The following is a 22,251-nucleotide window of genomic DNA, read 5'->3' as shown; positions in this document are numbered from 1 at the left end:
CTGATAAAGGAGATATTGCAGACTTCCGGGTGCGGCGATGACCAGCTGAGTCGCACGTTTCGGCAGCTCCCGGTGGAACGGACTTTTGGGCTCTTGATAGGAGCCCCAACGGCAATTTTAACGGCTGAAAACACCGTGCGGTAAACCAGAAGGGTGTTCCCCCTGGACACGGATGGAAAAAGGAGAGGAAAGTGGCCGGATTGCAGCGGATCCTTTGGAACAACGGCAAGGAAGGCAAGCAGAAACCAAGATGGCGTCGGAAGGTGGCAGTTTCATATGGGGCCCTGAACAACAAGAGTTTTTGAAACGCTGCGTGGAGGAGATAAAAAAGGAAATGAAGAAAGAGTTGTTGGCCCCGATATTAAAGGCGATTGAAGGGCTGAAAGAGGAACAAAAGACCCAGGAGCAGGAGCTTCGGGTCGTGAAGGCGAAAGCAGCAGAGAATGAAAACGATATACAGGGCCTGGTGGTGAAGTCGGAGATGCAGGAGGCACACCAGAAACGATCTGTGGAGAGGTTGGAGGCACTGGAAAACAACGCAAGGAGGAACAACTTGAGGATTCTTGGCCTTCCTGAAGGTGTGGAGGGGGCGGACGTCAGGGCATATGTGAGCACGATGCTGCACTCGTTAATGGGAGTGGAGGCCCCGACGGGTCCGTTGGAGGTGGAGGGAGCATACCGAGTTATGGTGCGAGGATCGAGAGCAGGAGAAGCTCCCAGAGCCATAGTGGTGAGATTTCTCCGTTTTAAGGATAGAGAAATGGTCCTTAGATGGGCGAAGAAAACTCGGTGTAGTAAATGGGAGAACGCGGTGATCCGCTTCTATCAAGATTGGAGTGTGGAGGTGGCGAGAAGGAGGGCGAGCTTTAATCGGGCCAAAGCGGTACTTCACAAAAAAAAGATAAAATTTGGAATGCTGCAACCGGCAAGACTGTGGGTCACATATCAAGGGAGGCACCACTACTTTGAGACGGCGGATGAAGCGTGGACTTTTTTTGTAGAAGAAAAATTGGAATGATTGGACTACGAAAATGAACGTTTGGACAAAGTGGTGGGACGAGTGGGGGGGGGACGAAGAGGGATTGTATGATTAATCCTGCGGTATGGTACCTTTTCTTTCTCCCACAGGTGGTGATGGGGGAGGTGGGGAGGGAGAGGAGATGGGGCGTTGGCCATGGGAGGCGGGGCCGAGGGAGAGGCGCGGGCTTGGTTCCCGCGCTATGATAATTATGGCGGGAATAGAGAAGCAGGAAGGAGGGGCGCCGCACGGGGCGAGCCGTGATCACGGGGGGAAGCCGAGGTCAGCCAGAGTTTGCTGACTTCTGGGAGCAACATGGGGGGAGTAATTACGCTAGCGGGGGGTCTAGCGGGGGGGGGGGGGGGGGAGGGGGGAATTACTGGGTTGCTGCTGCTGGGGAAAGGGGGGAGTGGGTACGGGAAAGGATGGGCAGGGGGCACCGTCTGGGAGAAATACAGCTGCGTGGGAACTGGGCGAGAAGCTGGAAAAAGATGATGGCTAACCGGCAAGGGGGGGGGGGGGGGGTGGGAAGCCCCCCAACTCGGCTGATCACGTGGAACGTGAGGGGGCTTAACGGGCCGATAAAGAGGGCACGAGTACTCGCACACCTTAAGAAACTTAAAGCAGATGTGGTCATGTTACAGGAAACGCACCTGAAACTGATAGATCAGGTTAGGTTGCGCAAAGGATGGGTAGGGCAGGTGTTCCATTCGGGGCTGGATGCGAAAAACAGGGGGGTGGCTATATTAGTGGGGAAGCGGGTAATGTTCGAGGCAAAGACTATAGTGGCGGATAACGGGGGCAGATACGTGATGGTGAGTGGCAAATTACAGGGAGAGATGGTGGTGTTGGTAAACGTGTATGCCCCGAATTGGGACGATGCCAATTTTATGAGGCGAATGCTAGGACGCATCCCAGACCTAGAGACCGGAAAGCTGATAATGGGGGGAGACTTCAACACGGTGTTGGAACCAAGGCTGGATAGGTCGAAGTCCAGGACTGGTAGGAGGCCGGCAGCAGCCAAGGTGCTTAAGGATTTTATGGAGCAGATGGGAGGGGTGGACCCGTGGAGATTCAGTAGACCTAGGAGTAAGGAGTTCTCGTTTTTCTCCTATGTCCATAAAGTCTATTCACGCATAGACTTTTTTGTGTTGGGTAGGGCATTGATCCCGAGGGTGAGGGGAACGGAATATACGGCTATAGCCATTTCGGATCATGCCCCACACTGGGTAGGCTTGGAGATAGGGGAGGAAACAAGAGGGCGTCCACCCTGGAGAATGGACATGGGACTAATGGCGGATGAGGGGGTGTGCTTAAGGGTGAGGGGATGCATTGAAAAGTACTTGGAACTCAATGACAATGGGGAGGTTCAGGTGGGAGTGGTCTGGGAGGCATTGAAGGCGGTGGTTAGGGGGGAGCTGATATCAATAAGGACACATAAAGGGAAGCAGGAGAGTAAGGAACGGGAGCGGTTGCTGCAAGAACTTTTGAGGGTGGACAGACAGTATGCGGACGCACCGGAGGAGGGACTGTATAGGGAAAGGCAAAGGCTGCATGTGGAATTTGACTTGCTGACTACAGGCACTGCAGAGGCACAATGGAGGAAGGCGCAGGGTGTACAGTATGAATATGGAGAGAAGGCGAGCAGATTGCTGGCACACCAATTGAGGAAAAGGGGAGCAGCGAGGGAAATAGGGGGGGTGAGAGACGAAGATGGAGAGACGGAGCGGGGAGCGGAGAGAGTGAATGAAGTGTTCAAGACTTTTTATAAAAAATTGTATGAAGCTCAACCCCCGGATGGGAGGGAGAGAATGATGGAGTTTTTGGATCGGCTGGAAATTCCCAAGGTGGAAGAGCAGGAAAGGATGGGATTTGGAGCACAGATCACGGTAGAAGAAGTGGTGAAAGGAATTAGGAACATGCAGACGGGAAAGGCCCCGGGACCGGACGGATTCCCAGTTGAATTTTACAGAAAATATTCGGACTTGCTCGCCCCGCTACTGACGAGGACCTTTAACGAGGCAAAGGAAAGGGGACAACTGCCCCCGACTATGTCAGAAGCAACGATATCGCTTCTTTTAAAGAAGGAAAAGGATCCGCTACAATGCGGGTCCTACAGACCAATCTCCCTCCTCAATGTAGATGCCAAGGTCCTGGCCAAGGTAATGGCAATGAGAATAAAGGAATGTGTCCCGGGGGTGGTTCATGAGGACCAAACTGGGTTTGTGAAGGGGAGACAGCTGAACACGAACATACGGAGGTTGTTAGGGGTAATGATGATGGCCCCACCAGAGGGTGAAACGGAGATAGTAGTGGCAATGGATGCCGAGAAAGCATTTGATAGAGTGGAGTGTGATTATCTGTGGGAGGTGTTGAGGAGATTTGGGTTCGGAGAGGGGTATGTTAGATGGGTGCAGCTGTTGTATAGGGCCCCAGTGGCGAGTGTGGTCACGAATGGACGGGGATCGGCATATTTTCGGCTCCATAGAGGGACAAGGCAGGGATGTCCTCTGTCCCCATTACTGTTTGCACTGGCGATTGAGCCCCTGGCGATAGCGCTGAGAGGTTCCAAGAGATGGAGGGGAATACTTAGGGGAGGAGAAGAACACCGGGTATCTTTATATGCGGATGATCTGCTACTATATGTGGCGGATCCAGCGGAGGGGATGCCAGAAATAATGCGGATACTTGGGGAGTTTGGGGATTTTTCAGGGTATAAATTGAACATGGGGAAGAGTGAGCTGTTTGTGGTGCATCCAGGGGAGCAGAGTAGAGAAATAGAAGACCTACCGTTGAGGAAGGTAACAAGAGACTTTCGTTACCTAGGGATCCAGATAGCTAAGAATTGGGGCACATTGCACAGGCTAAATTTGACGCGATTGGTGGAACAGATGGAGGAAGATTTCAAGAGATGGGATATGGTAGCACTGTCAATGGCAGGGAGGGTGCAGGCGGTTAAGATGGTGGTCCTCCCGAGATTCCTCTTTGTGTTTCAGTGTCTCCCGGTGGTGATCACGAAGGCTTTTTTTAAAAGGATAGAAAAGAGTATCATGGGTTTTGTTTGGGCCGGGAAGACTCCGAGAGTGAGGAAGGGATTCTTACAGCGTAGTAGGGATAGGGGGGGGCTGGCACTACCGAGCCTAAGTGAGTATTATTGGGCCGCTAATATTTCAATGGTGAGTAAGTGGATGGGAGAGGAGGAAGGAGCGGCGTGGAAGAGATTAGAGAGGGCGTCCTGTAGGGGGACCAGCCTGCAGGCTATGGTGACAGCCCCATTGCCGTTCTCACCAAGGAACTATACCACGAGTCCGGTGGTGGTAGCTACACTGAAGATTTGGGGACAGTGGAGACGACATAGGGGAAAGACCGGAGCACTGGGGGGGTCCCCGATAAGAAACAACCATAGGTTTGCCCCGGGGGGAATGGATGGGGGATATGGAATGTGGCAAAGAGCAGGTATAACGCAATTGAAAGATCTATTTGTGGATGGGAAGTTTGCGAGTCTGGGAGCGCTGACCGAGAAATATGGGTTGCCCCAAGGGAATGCATTCAGGTACATGAAATTGAGGGCTTTTGCGAGGCAACAGGTGAGGGAATTCCCGCAGCTCCCGACACAAGAGGTGCAGGACAGAGTCATCTCAAAGAAATGGGTGGGGGACGGTAAGGTGTCGGATATATATAGGGAAATGAGAGACGAAGGGGAGACTATGATGGACGAACTAAAAGGGAAATGGGAAGAAGAGCTAGGGGAGGAGATTGAGGAGGGGATGTGGGCAGATGCCCTAAACAGGGTAAACTCGTCGTCCTCGTGCGCCAGGCTAAGCCTGATTCAGTTTAAGGTATTACACAGGGCACATATGACTGGAACACGGCTCAGTAAATTTTTTGGGGTGGAGGATAGATGTGCGAGGTGCTCGAGAAGCCCAGCGAATCATACCCATATGTTTTGGTCATGCCCGGCACTACAGGGGTTTTGGATGGGGGTGACAAAGGTGCTTTCGAAAGTAGTAGGAGTCCGGGTCGAACCAAGCTGGGGGTTGGCTATATTTGGGGTTGCACAAGAGCCGGGAGTGCAGGAGGCGAAAGAGGCCGATGTTTTGGCCTTTGCGTCCCTAGTAGCCCGGCGCAGAATATTACTAATGTGGAAAGAAGCCAAGCCCCCGGGGGTGGAGACCTGGATAAATGATATGGCGGGGTTCATAAAGTTAGAGCGGATTAAGTTCGTCCTAAGGGGGTCGGCTCAAGGGTTTACTAGGCGGTGGCAACCGTTCGTCGAATATCTTGCGGAAAGATAGATGGGGGAGAACAAAGAAGGCAGCAGCAGCGGCCCAGGACTTGGGGGGGGGGGGAGGGATGGGGGGGGATGGGGGGGGGGGGTGTGGCCTGAGACAAGGCAGTTGCCAATTAGGGCTAGTATTTATTTTTTGTTATTTAATATTTATTTATTTGTTGTTGTTTTTGTTTAAATTAAAAAAGGTCATTATTATCTGTATTGTTACAATGTTGTGTAAAGGATGCACAATGTACTGTGTTGGTTGACCAAAAATTTTCAATAAAATATTATTTTAAAAAAAAAGGAGATATTGCAGGTCGACAGGAGGTATGCGGAGACCCCAGAGGCAGGGCTTCTAAGAGAGCGACGGAGGTAACAGGTGGAGTTTGGCTTGTTAACTACAGGGAGGGCGGTGGAGCAGCTGAGGAAGGCGAGGGGGGCAATCTATGAACATGGAGAGAAGGCCATCAGAATGCTTGCGCAGCAGCTTAGAAAGGAGGAGGCAGTCAGGGAGATAGGGAAAGAAAAGGACGGGGACGGGAACCTGATCGGAGATTCAGCAGGGGTTAATAAGGCGTTCAAGGAGTTTTACAGTAGGTTGTATGAGTCAGAATGCCCAGCTGGGCCGGAGAGGATGAGGCACTTTTTAGGGGGGTTGAATTTCCCGAAGGTGGACGGGCTGGGGGCCCCGATCGGGTTGGAGGAAATAGCAGAGGGACTGAAGGCCATGCAGTCGGGTAAAGCCCCGGGCAGGACCAGCACTCAGTGGAGTTCTATAAAAAGTTCTCTGGGAAATTGGGATCGCTGTTGATGAGGACATTCAATGAGGCAAGGGAACGTGGGGTGCTTCCCCCGACGATGTCACAGGCCACTATCTCATTGATCCTGAAGCGGGACAATGACCAGGAGCTATGCGGGTCCGACAGGCCGATATCCCAACTAAATGTGGACGCCAAACTGCTGGCTAAAATCGTGTCCTCTAGGATTGAAGATTGTGTTCCGGATGTGATTGGGGAGGACCAGACAGGATTGTTCAGGGTAGGCAGTTGGCGGCCAACGTAAGAAGGTTGTTAAATGTGATTATGATGCCCCCAGACGGTAGGGATATGGCGGTGGTGGTCGCAATGGACGCAGAGAAGGCTTTTGATAGGGTGGAATGGGAGTATCTGTGGGAGGTTGTGGTAAACCACTGAACATTACATGTATTACGGTACACTGCCATTGTACTCCAGTTATTATGGTAAATCCCAGCCTGCTCTCTGTATAAAATTGTATGCTCTCCTGCAAGCCCCCATTCGCGGGTCCAGCTGCAGGAGGCTTTACATCTAGCATAATAAAGCCACAATAGTTCACCATTTGTCGCGTGGTCATTGATGGTACATCAATTTATTGTGCTAGAATTTTGAAGATGAACGTCTTACTCAAGCCGGATCGCCTGGAGCTGAACCCACATCCAGCCGATGCCACAGCGACTTTCGAGCACTGGCTAGCCTGCTTTGAAGGATATCTCGGAGCATCCACCGAAGTCTTCTCAGACCCACAGAAGCTCCAACTACTCTACGCACGGGTGAGCCCACAAGTCTTCCTCCTCATTCGGGAGGCTCCTACCTGCACGGAGGCGATAGAACTACTGAAAGGACAGTATATCAGGACTGTGAATCAGGTGTTCGCCAGGCACCTCCTGGCCACGAGACGGCAACACCCGGGGGAGTCTCAGGACGATTTCCTGCATGCCTTGCAGCTACTTGGCAGAAACTGTAGTTGCTAGGCAGTGTCGGCAGTCCAACACATGGAACTGCTGATTAGGGACGCCTATGTCGCGGGCATTAAGTCCAACTCCATCCACCAGCGCTTATTAGAAGGGGGTACACTCAGTCTCACAGAGACAGTACAGTTCGCAAACTCCTTAGAAGTGGCCTCCCGCAACCTGGGGGTCCTACACCTCCGAACGTACCGCACCCTCGTAGGCGTCGTGTGCCCCGCCATCATCCAACGAGGGTGCACCGCACGCCTGTGCCGCGCGGCAGCCAGCTAACTCCGGCGGCCCCAAATGCTACTTTTGTGGCCAGAACAAGCACCCCAGACAACGCTGCCCAGCACGGAGCACGACCTGCAATGGGTGTGGCAAGAAGGGCCACTTCATCACCGTTTGCCAGGCCCAATCGGTCGCTGCCGTTTGTAGGCCCAGCATTGCTACCGCAACATCCCCCATGTGCGATCCAGGAGTGCCACCATCTTCGCCGCCGCCCGCCACGTGCGGCCCGTGGGCGTCGCCATCTTGGATGTCGCCCGCCATGTGCGCCCTGTGGGCGCTGCCATCTTCATGTGCCATTATGGAACGCACCCCAGGACCCCTGCTCGCCTGGCCGTACGTGGGCCGCCGATACCTCTGCCACCGCCGACCGGCCCTTCCACCACCTTCCGCAGCTCGCCTCCATTACCCTCGACCAGTCTCGGCCTCGCAACCACTCCAACAACCGTACGGATCAAATGGCCTGAGACGACCTGCCTCTTCGATTCCGGGAGCACGGAGAGTTTCATACACCCAGATACGGTAAGGCACTGCTCCCTCCCGGTTCTCCCTATGACCCAGAAAATCTCCCTGACCTCCGGATCCCATTCCGTACAGATCCGGGGGTACTGCGTCGCGACCCTCTTGGTACAGGGCGTAGAGTTCAGTAACTTCAGACTCTACGTCCTGCCCCATCTCTGCGCTGCCCTGTTTCTGTGTCTCAATTTCCAGTGCCACCTCCAGAGCCTCATCCTAAAGTTCGGCGGACCCCTGCCCCCCCTCACCGTCTGTGACCTCACGACCCTTAAGGTCGATCCACCCTTGCTCTTCGCGAATCTCACCGCAGACTGTAAGCCCGTCGCCATGAGGAGCAGGCGTACAGTGCCCAACAGGACCTTTATCAGGTCGGAGGTCCAGCGACTTCTGCGGGAGGGGGGTCATTGAGGCCACTAACAGCCCCTGGAGAGCTCAAGTGGTGGTCGTTGAAACTGGGGAGAAGCACCGGATGGTCATCGGCTACAGTCAGACGGTAGCATTGTGGATAGCACAATTGTTTCACAGCTCCAGGATCCCAGGTTCGATTCCGGCTTGGGTCACTGTCTGTGCGGAGTCTGCACATCCTCCCCGTGTGTGCGTGGGTTTCCTCCGGGTGCTCCGGTTTCCTCCCACAGTCCAAAGATGTGCAGGTTAGGTGGATTGGCCATGATAAATTGCCCTTAGTGTCCAAAATTGCCCTTAGTGTTGGGTGCGGTTGCTGGGTTATGGGGATAGGGTAGCGGTGTTGACCTTGGGTAGGGTGCTCTTTCCAAGAGCCGGTGCGGACTCGATGGGCCGAATGGCCTCCTTCTGCACTGTAAATTCTATGATAATCAACCGGTACACGCAGCTCGATGCGTACCCCCTCTCCCCGCATATCTGACATGGTCAACCAGATTGCACAGTATTGAGTCTTCTCCACCGTTGACTTGTAATCCGTGTACTCCCCATCTGCCTGGAGGACCGCCAATACACTGCATTCGAAGAGGATGGCCGCCTCTACCATTTCCTTAGGGTTCCCTTCGGCGTCACCAATGGGGGTCTCGGTCTTCCAGCGAGGGATGGATCGAATGGTTGACCAGTATGGGCTGCGGGGCAAGTTCCCATATCTGGATAACGTCACCATTTGCGGCTACGACCAGCAGGACCACGACGCGAATCTCCAGAACTTCCTCCACACCGCGAAACTCCTTAACCTTACCTATAATAAGGAGAAATGCGTTTCCGGCACACCCGCCTAGCCATTCTTGGCTATGTTGTGGAAAATGGGAGTCCTAGGGCCCGACCCTGACCGCATGCGCCCCCCTCCTGGAACTCCCCCTCCCTCACTGTCCCAAAGCTCTGAAGTGATGCATGGGATTCTTCGCGTGCGATGCCCAGTGGGTCCCTAATTATGCAGACAAGGCCCGCCCACTCATCAAGTCCACCATTTTCCCCCTGATGGCTGAGGCCCGCCGGGCCTTCAACCACATCAAGGCAGACATTGCCAAAGCCACGATGCACGCAGTCGACGAGTCCCTCCCGTTTCAGGTAGAGAGCGACGCATCGGACGTGGCTCTGGCCGCCACCCTCAAACAGTCAGGCAGACCCGTGGCTTTCTTCTCCCATACCCTCCACGCCTCTGAAATCCGGCACTCCTCTGTCGAAAAGGAAGCCCAAGCCATTGTGGAAACTGTGCGACATTGGAGGCATTACCTGGCCGGCAAGCAATTCACTCTCCTCACTGACCAACGGTCGGTTGCCTTCATGTTTAGTAACACACAGCGGGGCAAGATTAAGAACGACAAGATCTTGAGGTGCATGATCGACCTCTCCACCTATAACTACGAGATCTTGTATCGCCCTGGGAAGCTCAATGATCCCCCAGATGCCCTGTCCCGCGGTACATGTGCCAGCGCACAAGTAGACCGACTTTGGACTCTCCACAACGACCTCTGCCACCCGGGGGTCACCCTGTTCTTCCACTTTATCAAGGCCCGCAACCTGCCTTACTCCATCGAGGAGGTCAGGACCATGACCAGGGACTGCCAGGTCTGCACGGAGTGCAAACCGCACTTCTACCGGCCGGACAGAGCGCATCTGATGAAGGCCTCCCGCCCCTTTGAGTGCCTCAGCACCGATTTCAAAGGGCCCCTCCCCTCCACTAACCGCAACGTGTACTTTCTCAACATCAATGATGAGTACTCCCGTTTCCCTTTTGCCATCCCATGCCTTGACATGACTTCTGCCACTGTCATCAAGGCCCTACACAATCTCTTCACTTTGTTCGGTTTCCCCACCTACATCCACAGTGATAGGGGCTCCTCGTTCATAAGTGATGAGCTGCGTCAGTTCCTGCCCAGCAAAGGTATCGCCTCGAGCAGGACGACCAGCTACAATCCCTGGGAAAACGGACAGGTGGAGAGGGAGAACGCGACGGTCTGGAAGGCCGTCCTCCTGGTCCTATGGTCTAGAAGTCTCCCAGTCTCCCACTGGCAGGAGTTCCACCCAGATACGCTCCCTCCATCAGGTCGCTCCTGTGCACTGCTACCAATGTGACCCCTCATGAACGTGTGTTTGCTTTCCCAAGGAAGTCCACCTCCGGGGTCTCGCTCCCAACCTGGCTGACAGTTCCTGGGCTCGTCCTCCTGCGGAAGCATGCGAGGAGCCATAAATCAGACCCCCTCGTCGACAAAGTCCTCCTCCTTCATGCAAACCCACAGTATGCCTACATGGCACACCATGACGAGCGGCAGGACACTGTCTCCCTCCGGGACCTGGCACCCGCTGGTTCCCCATCCACCATCACCATAACCCCCGACCTGGTACCGTCTCCTCCCCCTCCGGTGGCGACCACCGCCACCCCAGCCCCTGCGCCGTTCCACCCCCACCAGCGACGATCACCGCCACCCCCGCCCCGGCGGCGCCCACCCCCCCACCGGCTCAACTACTGGGAGAAGAAGGAGGACAATACGCTCCCTGAGTCGCAGGTACTCACATTGGTGCCGGGGCTGAGGCGATCGCGGCGGGAGGTCAAAGCCCCCGACAGACTCGACTTGTAACTTCACTTCACCCCCCCGGACTCTTTTTTAAACAGGGGGTGAATGTGGTAAACCACTGAACATACATTACATGTATTACGGTACACTGCCATTGTACTCCAGTTAGTACGGTAAATCCCGGCCTGCTGGCTCTGCCCAGCAGGCTCTGTATAAAAGTGTACGCTCTCCTGCACAGCCCCCATTCTCGGGTCCAGGTGCAGGAGGCTTTACATCTAGCACAATAAAGCCACAATAGAACATAGAACATAGAACGATACAGTGCAGTACAGGCCCTTCGGCCCACGATGTTGCACCAACATGGGAAGTCAAATAACAAAAGCCATCTAACCTACACTATGCCATTATCATCCATATGCTTATCCAATAAACTTTTAAATGCCCTCAATGTTGGCGAGTTCACTACTGTTGCAGGTAGGGCATTCCACGGCCTCACCACTCTTTGCGTAAAGAACCTACCTCTGACCTCTGTCCTATATCTATTACCCCTCAGTTTAAGGCTATGTCCCCTCGTGCTAGCCATTTCCATCCGCGGGAGAAGGCTTTCACTGTCCACCTTATCTAACCCCCTGATCATTTTGTATGCCTCTATTAAGTCTCCTCTTAACCTTCTTCTCTCTAACGAAAACAACCTCAAGTCCATCAGCCTTTCCTCATAAGATTTTCCCTCCATACCAGGCAACATCCTGGTAAATCTCCTCTGCACCTGCTTCAAAGCTTCCACGTCCTTCCTATAATGCGGTGTACAGAACTGTACGCAATACTCCAAATGCGGCCGTACCAGAGTTTTGTACAGCTGCAACATGACCTCATGACTCCAGAACTCAATCCCTCTACCAATAAAGGCCAACACTCCATAGGCCTTCTTCACAACCCTATCAACCTGGGTGGCAACTTTCAGGGATCTATGTACATGGACACCTAGATCCCTCTGCTCATCCACACTTCCAAGAACTTTACCATTAGCCAAATATTCCGCATTCCTGTTATTCCTTCCAAAGTGAATTACCTCACACTTCTCTACATTAAACTCCATTTGCCACCTCTCAGCCCAGCTCTGCAGCTTATCTATATCCCTCTGTAACTTGCTACATCCTTCCGCACTGTCGACAACACCACCGACTTTAGTGTCGTCTGCAAATTTACTCACCCACCCTTCTGCGCCCTCCTCTAGGTCAGTGATAAAAATGACAAACAACAACGGCCCCAGAACAGATCCTTGTGGTACGCCACTTGTAACTGAACTCCATTCTGAACATTTCCCATCAACCACCACCCTCTTTGTCTTCTTTCAGCTAGCCAATTTCTGATCCACATCTCTAAATCACCCTCAATCCCCAGCCTCCGTATTTTCTGCAATAGGCTACCCTGGGGAACCTTATCAAACGCTTTACTGAAATCCATATACACCACATCAACTGCTCTACCCTCATCTACCTGTTCAGTCACCTTCTCAAAGAACTCGATAAGGTTTGTGAGGCATGACCTACCTTTCACAAAGCGATGCTGACTATCCCTAATCATATTATTCCTATCTAGATGATTATAAATCTTGTCTCTTATAATCCCCTCCAAGATTTTACCCACAACAGACGTGAGGCTCACCGGTCTATAGTTGCCGGGGTTGTCTCTACCCCCCTTCTTGAACAAAGGGACCACATTTGCTATCCTCCAGTCCTCTGGCACTATTCCTGTAGCCAATGATGACATAAAAATCAAAGCCAAAGGCCCAGCAATCTCTTCCCTGGCTTCCCAGAGAATCCTAGGATAAATCCCATCAGGCCCCGGGGACTTATCTATTTTCAGCCTGTCCAGAATTGCCAACACCAATAGCTCACCATTCGTCGCGTGGTCATTGATGGTACATCAGAGGTACTGGGGCGGTTTGGATTTGGGCGGAGCTTTATTGACTGGGTCAGGTTGCTGTATCAGGCTCCTGTTGTGAGCGTACGGACGGACAGGTCAACATCGGACTATTTCAGGCTGCATCGGGGGACGAGACAGGGATGCCCCCTCTCCCCACTGCTGTTCACGCTAGCCATAGAGCCGCTGGCAATTGCACTGAGAGCCTCAAGGGACTGGAAGGGGCTGGTCCGGGGGGGGGGGGGGGCGGGGGGGGGGGGGGGGGGAGTGGAACACAGAGTCTCGCTTTACGCAGACGACCTACTCCTGTATGTTTCGGACCCATTAGAGGGGTTGGAAGAAATTCTGAGGATTCTGGGGGAATTTGGCCAGTTTTCGAGGTATAAACTAAATATGGGGAAAAGTGAGATGTTTGCGGTCCAGGCAATGGGGCAGGAGAGGCGATTGGGGGAGCTGCCATTTAGGGTGGTAGGGGGAAGCTTTCGATACCTCGGCATCCAGGTGGCACGGGAATGGGAACGGCTACACAAGTTAAATTTGGCCCGATTAGTAGGCCAAATGAAGGACGATTTTCGAAGGTGGGACGCGCTTCCGTTGTCACTAGCTGGGTGGGTGCAGACAATGAAAATTCCTGTTTGTGTTTCACTGTCTCCCCATCTTTATTCCACGGTCCTTCTTTAAACGGGTCAATAAGGTGATCACTGGCTTTGTAAGGGCGGGTAAGACCCGCGAGTAAAAAAAGGGGATGCTTGAACGGAGCCGGGGGGAGGGTGGGCTGGCGCTGCCGAACTTTAGTAACTGCTATTGGGTGGCGAATATAGCCATGATCAGGAAGTGGGTGGTGGGGGGAGGGTCAGTATGGGAGCGTGTGGAGGCGGCATCATGTAAGGGTACCAGTTTGGGGGCATTGGTAACGGCACCTCTGCCGTCCCGCCGGCACGGTACTCCACCAGCCCCGTGGTGGTGCCGGCCTTGAGGGCCTGGGGGCAATGGAGGAGGCATGTGAGAGCGGAGGGAGCATCGGTCTGGTCTCCAAACTGTAGTAATTACCGGTTTGCCCCTGTGAGGCTGGATGGAGGGTTCCTGAGATGGCAGAGAGCAGGGATTGAGAGGATGGGGGATATGTTTATGGAGGGGAGCTTTTCTAGCCTGAGGGAGCTGGAGGAGAAATTTGGATGGGCGAGGGGAAATTAGTTTAGGTATCTGCAGGTGCGGGACTTCCTACATAGGCAGGTCTCAACCTTACCGCTCCTACCACCAAGGGAGATACAGGGCAGGGTAGTTTCCAGAGTGTGGGTGGGAGAAGGGAGGGTTTCTGGCATTTACAAGGAACTCATGGGGTCCAAGGAGACGCAGACCGAGGAGTTGAAACGCAAGTGGGAAGAGGCGTTAGGAGAGAGAGAGGATGGTCTCTGGGTGGACGCATTGAGTAGAGTCAACACATCCACAACATGTGCCTGATACAATTTAAGGTTGTTCACTGAGCCCACATGACAGTGGCCTGGATGAGCAGGTTCTCTGGGATAGAAGATAGGTGTGCGGGAGGGTCAGCGAACCATGTTCATATATTCTGGGCATGCCCGAAGCTTAGGGAATTCTGGCAGGGGTTTGCGGATGTCATGTCCAAGGTATTAAAAACAAGTGTGGCACCGAGTCCAGAGGTGGTGATTTTCGGAGTGTCGGAAGACCCGGGAATCCAGGAGGAGAAATAGGCAGACGTTCTAGCCTTTGCTTCCCTGGTAGCCCGGAGACGGATACTATTAGCTTGGAGGGACCCAAAATCCCCGATGACGGAGACCTGGCTAACTGACATGGCTAGCTTTCTCTGTTTGGAAAAAATCAAGTTCGCCTTGAGAGGGTCAATGTTAGGGTTCGCCCGGAGGTGGCAACCGTTTGTCGACTTCTTTGGGGAAAATTAAATGTCAGCAGAAGGGGGGGGGGGGGGGGGGGTGGGGGGAGGGGGGGGTTAGCTTAGTTTAGAGTAGGGGGTTAGTAAAGGTGGGACCTGTAAGGGAGAAAGACGGCTTTTGCACTATGTTTATATTTTCATGTACATTGTTTATTTTGTTGTTGTTCTAAAACCATAAATACCTCAATAAAATGTGTATATAAAAAAAACTCCACCCCCACATGCGCAAGACTCAACCTAATGCAACTAAAGGTGGTACATAGAGCCCACTTAACCAGAACCCGAATGAGTCGGTTCTTCCCGGAAGTGGAGGACAGATGTGAACGGAGGCCCATCCAACCACGCCCGCATGTTCTGGTCTTGCCCCAGACTTGCTGGATACTGAACAGCCTTCTTTGAGGCGATGTCCAAAGTGGTGGGGATGAGGGTGGAGTCAATCCCGAAAGTGGCGGTTTCGGGGTATCAGACCAGCCAGATCTCTTCATGGGGAGGAGGGCGGACACCCTTGCCTTTGCCTCCCTGATCGGCCATCGTAGAATCCTGCTTAGCTGGCGGTCAGCAGCACCACCTAAAGCTGCAGACTGGCTGTCCGACCAATCAGAATTTCTCCAAATGGAGAAAATCTAATTTGCCAACCGGGTGTCATAAGAGGGCTTCCACAAAACATGGGACCCATTCACTGTGCCGGGACCTGTTTGTGCCAACAAACAAACAAAGAAATAATCAAGTAGCCAAGGGCAAGGGGAAAGTAGCCAAGTCATGAGAAAAGAGACCACAACGAACACTCTAGGGCAACAGAGAGTGAGAAAGTACAGGAGGAAGAGGGGGGGGGGGGGGGGTATGACATGTATAACATAATTGTCTTTCCATTTTATATATATACACTTCCCCAGTTTTTGTTTTCCCACCCCTTGGCTTTTTTTAGTTATGTAGTGTTTTTGTTATCTCTTTTTGGTTTCTCTATATGTACATTTGTAAATATACCATATATAAAAAACCCAATAAAAAACATTAAAAAAAATGAATATAACATATTGAAACATAGAAAATAGGAGCAGGTGGAGGTCATCCGGCCCTTCAAGCCTGCTCCGCCATTCATTATGGTCATGGCTAATCATCCAACTCAATAACCTAATCCCGCTTTCCCCCCCAAATGGTTTGATCCTCTTCACCCCAAGTGCTATATCTAACTGCTTCTTGAAAACATACAATGTTTTCACCTCAACTACTTCCTGTGGTAACAAATTCTACAGGTTCACCACTCTCTGGGTGAAGAAATTTCTCCTCATCTCTGTCCTAAATGGTCTGTCCCATATCCTCAGACTGTGACCCCTGGTTCTGTACACTCCCACCATCAGGAACATCCTTCCTGCATACACCCTGTCTAGTCCTATTAGAATTTTATAGGTTTCTATGAGATCCCCCCTCATTCTTGTGAACTCCAGTGAATACAATCCTAACCGATTCAATCTCTCCTCATACTCAGTCCCACCATTCCTGGAATTAGTCTGTTTTCTTGCAGAGCAAGAACATCCTTCCTCAGATAAGGAGACCAAAACTGCACAAATATTCCAGGTGTGGACTCACCAAGACCTGTATAATTGCAGCAAGGCATCTCTGCTCCTGTACTCAAATCATCTCGCAATGGAGGCCAACCTACCATTTGCCTTCTTTACCGCCTGCTGTACCTGTATGTTTATCTTCAGTGACTGGTGTACAAAGACACTAAGATCTTGTTGCACATTCCTCTCTCCTACCTTATGGCCATTACAATAATAGTCTGCCTTCTCGTTTCTGCTACCAAATTGGATGACCTCGCATTTATCCAAATTATATTGCATCAGCCATTCATTTGCATGGCAGCACGATAGCATAGTGGTTAGCACAATTGCTTCACAGCTCCAGAGTCCCAGGTTCGATTCCCGGCTTGGGTCACTGTCTGTGCAAAGTCTGCACATTCTCCCCGTGTGTGCATGGGTTTCCTCCGGGTGCTCTGGTTTCCTCCCACAGTCCAAAGATGTGCAGGTTAGGTGGATTGGCCATGATAAATTGCCCTTAGTGTCCAAAATTGCCCTTAGTGTTGGGTGGGGTTACTGGGTTATGGGGATAGGGTGGAGGTGTGGGCTTGGATAGGATGCTCTTTCCAAGGGCCGGTGCAGACTCGATGGGCCGATTGGCCTTCTTCTGCACTGTAAATTCTATGATTCGATGATTTGCCCATTCACTCAACTTGTCCAAATCCCATGAAGGATCTCTTCATCCTCCTCACAGCTCATCCTCCCATCCAACTTGGTGTTATCTGCAAATTTGGAGATATTCAGCGTAATTCTCCATCGACGGGATTCTCCAGTTTGCCGGCAGCGCACCCATGCCCACAGGTTTCCCAACTGCGTGGGGTAGCCACAATGGGGAACCCCATTGGCCAGCTGGGGGACTGGAGAATCCCGCTGCCGGCAAGGGCGCGCCACTCCAGGAAACGTGGCTGCCGGACTGGAGAATCCCACCCATTACATTTTGTCCTTCATCTAAATCATTAATATATATATTGTGAATAGCTGGGGTCCTAGCACCGATCCCTGCAGTATCCCACTAGTCACTGTCTGACAATTTGAATAAGACCCATCAATACCTACTCTTTGATCCTGTCTGCCAACCAGTTTTCTATCCATCTCAATATAATATCCCTAATCCCACGCGCTTTCATTTTGCTAATCTCTTACGCGGACTTTGTCAAAAGACTTGTGAAAGTCCAAATATACCACATTCATTGGCTCCCCCTCATCAACTCTAGTAGTTACATCCTCGAAGAATTCCAGTATATTTGTTAAGCATAATTTCCCCTTCATAAATCCATGCTGACTCTGTCCAATCCTATTACCACTGTTTTCTAAGTCTATATCTCTGCTTTTTTAACTTCAACCGACACCTTTGCTTTTAATTCACTTGCCAATTAAATTTACTTGTCTTTTCGAAGCCCTTGTAAATAAACCAATGACAAAGTCCTGCACCTGAAGAAAGGCTTTCAGGGTCATCCTGTTATGCTATTAAAAAACAGGGGCTGGATTCGCCGCACCCCAACGGTGAAAACGCGTTCGGCGACAGGGCGGAGAATGCGGTTTTGCGCACGACATCGGCACCACCACCTGTTTTGCTATTCTCTGCCCCCCGAAAAGCGGCGTACTCGAATATCCACCGCATCAGGCCATTGCCTGAGGCCCGCCCCGCTTTTCTCTGTCCCCGACCAGCCGAATTCCCGACGGCATGGATCTCACATGATCCTGCCATTCGGGAACCTCGCGTGGCGGCTGCGGATTCAGTCTGGGGTCGCCACAGTCAGGGGAGGGCTGATCGGAGGGCGGGGGGGCTTCATTCGGGACTGGGGGCCATGTGTGCAGGCGGTCCGGGGCGGGCGAGCGGGGTACTATTTCGGCGATCCAGGTCCGCAGGCTGAGTCTGCCATGGAGTACGGCGCAGCCACTGGAGGCCGCCGACATGCACATGGACAGCCTCTGACCCGGATGTGCGGGGTGCCGGATCGGTAACTAGAGCTGCGAGCTCCACGACAGCTAGTCCCCTGCAAGATGGTGAAGCTGTGTCCTTTTGACGCCAGTTTTCCTGGCGTAAAAGACCACAGTTTTCACGATGGCTTGGGGACTTTTGTAAGGGCCACGAAGAATCCAGCACGAGTTTTAAGGATACAAAGTAATAACATTTATTTACTATAACATATATACATAACAGTAGCAGTAACTTCCCTTGCTAGATACTCCTTCCTCCTGGTTCCTGAACTGGCCAGCTTATTTATACTAGGAGTTTACTAGTGATTTCTCCGCCCCCCTCATTGGGGAAGCTCATACTCCCACAGGATTGTGGGATAGTCATTAGTCCCCAGCCAATGGTAAGTAGGCAGGTTATAACAGGGACATAGTCCCAAAAACGGAGAATCCAGCCAGGTGTCCCTTCAGTATATACTGTATCCCAAATCATCACTGTCTACCGTTCCAAAAATCCCAGGACCGAGCCACCAAATTATGTTACCACCCCCTGGGCTAGTGCGCAGTCAATCCCAGCCCCACTTGACCCGGAGTCGCAGCACAAGTGAAATTAGATGTTATTTAAAAATATCTGAGAACCTAGGCTGATCCCAATAAACTGCTGTCACAGCTTTTGTGACTATAGCACAAGTAACCTTTTATAATGTATATTATAATTTAACTGACAGAAAAATGTAATTGACCATCTAATACCCCGTTTCCAAACCCCCCCTTTCTTTTTTAAAAATTAATTTTTACAGGATGTGGGCTTCGCTTGTTGCCCATCCCTAATTGCCCTTGAGAAGGTGGTGGCGAGCTGCCTTATTGAACAGCTGCAGTCCATATGGTGTAGGTACACCCACTGTGCTCTTAGGAAGGTAGTTCCAGGATTTTGATCCAGCGAAAGTGAATGAACGGTGATATATTTCCAAGTCAGGATAGTGAGTGACTTGGAGGGGAACTTCCCAGTGGTGGTGTTCCAATGTATCTGCTGCCCTTGTCTTTCTAGATGGTAGTGGTCATGGGTTTGGTAAGGTGCTGCCTAAGGAGCCTTGGTGAGTTACTACAATGCATTTTGTAGATGGTATACACTGCTGCTGCAGTGCGGCGGTGGTAGATGGAGTGACCGTTTGTGGAAGGGGTGCCAGTCAAGCGGGCTGCTTTGTTCTGGATGGTGTTGAACCTCTTGAGTGTTGTCAAAGCTGCACTCATCCAGGAAGTACCCCCTCCCTCTATACACACACACACACACACACAGGTGACTGAGAGGTAAAGAAACTGTGAATAAAATAAAAGGATAAAGGAGCTTTGATGCACTCGGATGACCTCTAGTTAATGTCTTTCTGAAGGTTAGGCCTTCTGTTGGGTACTTTCTGTTCCTTCAGCTAGTAATGATTTTCACTGCAGACTCACAAAGACAGTAGGCAACTGACAGCAGAGAGCGGGAGAAAACACAGCTCTTCTTACTTTGTAGGTTTAAAGTCATCTGGCAAGATTGTCTACTTTTCCTGTAAATTCAGGATCATTTCCAGGTTACAGCAAGGATGTGCCAGGCAGTCACTGGTTTAAGACCAATAAAGCAGTGCTTTCAGCACGAGAGAGAGAGCGTTCCTTCTCCTCCCAATGTTTAATGACTTCTCCCAGCTTCTCTCAGAAAGCATCAAGTAGGAATCAATCACTGACTGTTGTCGGGAAGAACACTGTCCCCTGGCCAACCCACAGGTCGCCAGCCAAACATTCGAACCAACTTCGTCGAAAGCTGGTTCCTAAGATCCATTCAGCACCAAAGCGTCTGGTTTCACCTCTCCAAAATGCAAAACCTGGAACACAATGTCCTGACAAGCAGGCTGCTTCAGCTGGGGTCTTCTGCTTAAAGGCATATTTTGATTATGGGTTTACAAAGCAAAGATAATAAAATTAAAATAAAAGAAATGGGAACAAAGGAAATAAACTGGAATGACTCTTATATTGGACACAGACTTGCTAATGGACACTGGCTGCTTCAGAATCTGAGGAATCATGAATGGTGCTGAACATTGTGCAATCATCAGCAAACATACCCACTGTTGACCTAATGAGGGAGGGAAGGTCATTGATGAAGCAGCTGAAGATGGTTGGGCCTAGGACACTGTCTGTGGAACTCCTATAGCACTGTCCTGGGACTGGGGAGATTGTCATCCAATGACCACAATCATCTTTCTTTGGGCTAGGTGCAACTCCAACCAGTGGAGAGTTTTACCCTTGGTTCCCATAGGTTCCAGTTTTGCAAGGGTTCCTTGATGCCACAATTAGTCAAATGCTGATTTGATGTCAGAGGCAGTCACTCTCACTTCGCCTATTCAGTTCAACTCTTTTGCCCATGTTTGGACCAAGGCTGTAATGAATTCAGCTGACTGGCCCTATGGTAATGAAACTGAGCCCTGTTAACAAGTTATTGCAGAGTACGTGCCAGTTGATAGCACTGTCATCAACCCCATCCATAATTTTACTGAAGATCAAGAGAAGACTGATGGTGCAGTAGCTCGCTGGGTTCAATTTGTCTTGACTTTGTGAACAGGACATGTCTGGGTAATTTTTCATATTTGCAGGCAGATGCCAGTGTACTGAAAGTTTGACGAAGGGCAGAACTAATTCTGGAGCATAGGTCTTCAGTGCCATTGCCGGAATGTTGTCAGGGCCCAAAGCCTTTGCCATATGCAGTGCCTTCAGCCATTCTTGATATCATGTGGAGTGAACTAAATTGACTGAAGACAGGCATCTATGAAGCTGGGGACCTTTAGAGGAGGCCGAGATGTATTATTTACTCTGCACTTCTGGCTGAAAATGGCTGCAAGCGCTTCAGTATTCTCTTTTGCATTGATGTGCTACCCTTCCCCCCTCCCCCGTATCATTGAATATGGGGATATTTGTGGAGTCTCCTCCTCCAATTAGTTGTTTAATGGTCCACTGCCATTCACAGCTGGATGTGGCAGGACCTCAGAGCATAGATCTGATTTGCATGTTGTGGGATCACTTTACTAAGTCTTGACATGCCCTATTGCATTCTTCATTGTACCAGGGTTGATCTCTCGGCTTTCTGATAATGGTAGACTGGGGAATATGCTGGGCCATGAGGTTATGGTTTGCGGTACAGTTCTGCTGCTGACAGCGCCGAATGGATGCCCAGTTGTGAGTTACGAGGTCTGTTTGAAATCTATCCCGCTCAGTATGGTGGTAGTTGTACACAACATGATGGAGGGTATCCTCAATGTGAAGATGGGGCTTCATCTCCATAAGGACAGTGCGAGTTACTCCTACCAATACTGACATGCACAGTGGCAGGTGATTGTTGAGAACAAGGTCAAGTAGGTTTTTCCCTCTTGTTGGTCTCCTCACCACCTGCCACAGACCCAGTCTACCAGCTATGTCATTGAAAAATCAGCCAGTTTGGTCAGTAATGGTCCTATTGGGTCATGCCTGCTAATGGATATTGAAACCACCCCGGAGTACATTCTGTGATCAGTGCCCTTGCCACCCTCTGTGCTTCCTCCAAGTGGTCAACATGGAGGAGTATTAATTCATCAGTCCTTCTTGACTGTCCAGTAGTAGTTTGATACAACTGAGTGGCTTGTTAGGTCATTTGCTACGGCAGCACGGTAGCACAAGTGGACAGCACTGTGGCTTCACAGCACCAGGGTCCCAGGTTCGATTCCCCGCTGGGTCACTGTCTCTGCGGAGTCTGTATGTTCTCCCCGTGGGTTTCCTCCGGGTGCTCCATGTCCTCCCACAGTCCAAAGACGTGCAGGTTAGGTGGATTGGCCATGCTAAATTGTCCTTAGTGACCAAAACGATTCAGAGGGGTTATTGGGTTACGGGGATAGGGTGGAAGCGAGGGCTTAAGTGGGTCGGTGCAGACTCAATGGGCCGAATGGCCTCCTTCTGCACTGTATGTTCTATGTTCTATTTCAGAAAGCACTTAAGAGTCAAACACATTGCTGTTGGTATGCAGTCACATGTATGCCACATGTAGGTCACATGTAGACCTTCCTTTTTTAAAAAACATTAGTGAACCAGATGCTTTTTACAACAA

The 22,251-nt window shown here is 51.3% G+C and overlaps 1 protein-coding gene across 3 annotated transcripts in view; it reads right to left on the bottom strand.

Moving 5' to 3' along the window:
- Positions 1–22,251, bottom strand: part of nbeaa (neurobeachin a) — a 1,435,335-nt gene that overhangs the window by 658,150 nt on the left and 754,934 nt on the right. The gene's annotated exons all lie outside the window — the stretch shown is intronic.

The sequence above is a fragment of the Scyliorhinus torazame genome, chromosome 15 (genome assembly GCF_047496885.1).
Source record: "Scyliorhinus torazame isolate Kashiwa2021f chromosome 15, sScyTor2.1, whole genome shotgun sequence".
NCBI classification, from domain to species: domain Eukaryota; kingdom Metazoa; phylum Chordata; class Chondrichthyes; order Carcharhiniformes; family Scyliorhinidae; genus Scyliorhinus; species Scyliorhinus torazame.
The sequence above is the reverse complement of the archived record's forward strand: the minus strand, read 5'-3'. Positions and strand labels throughout refer to the sequence as shown.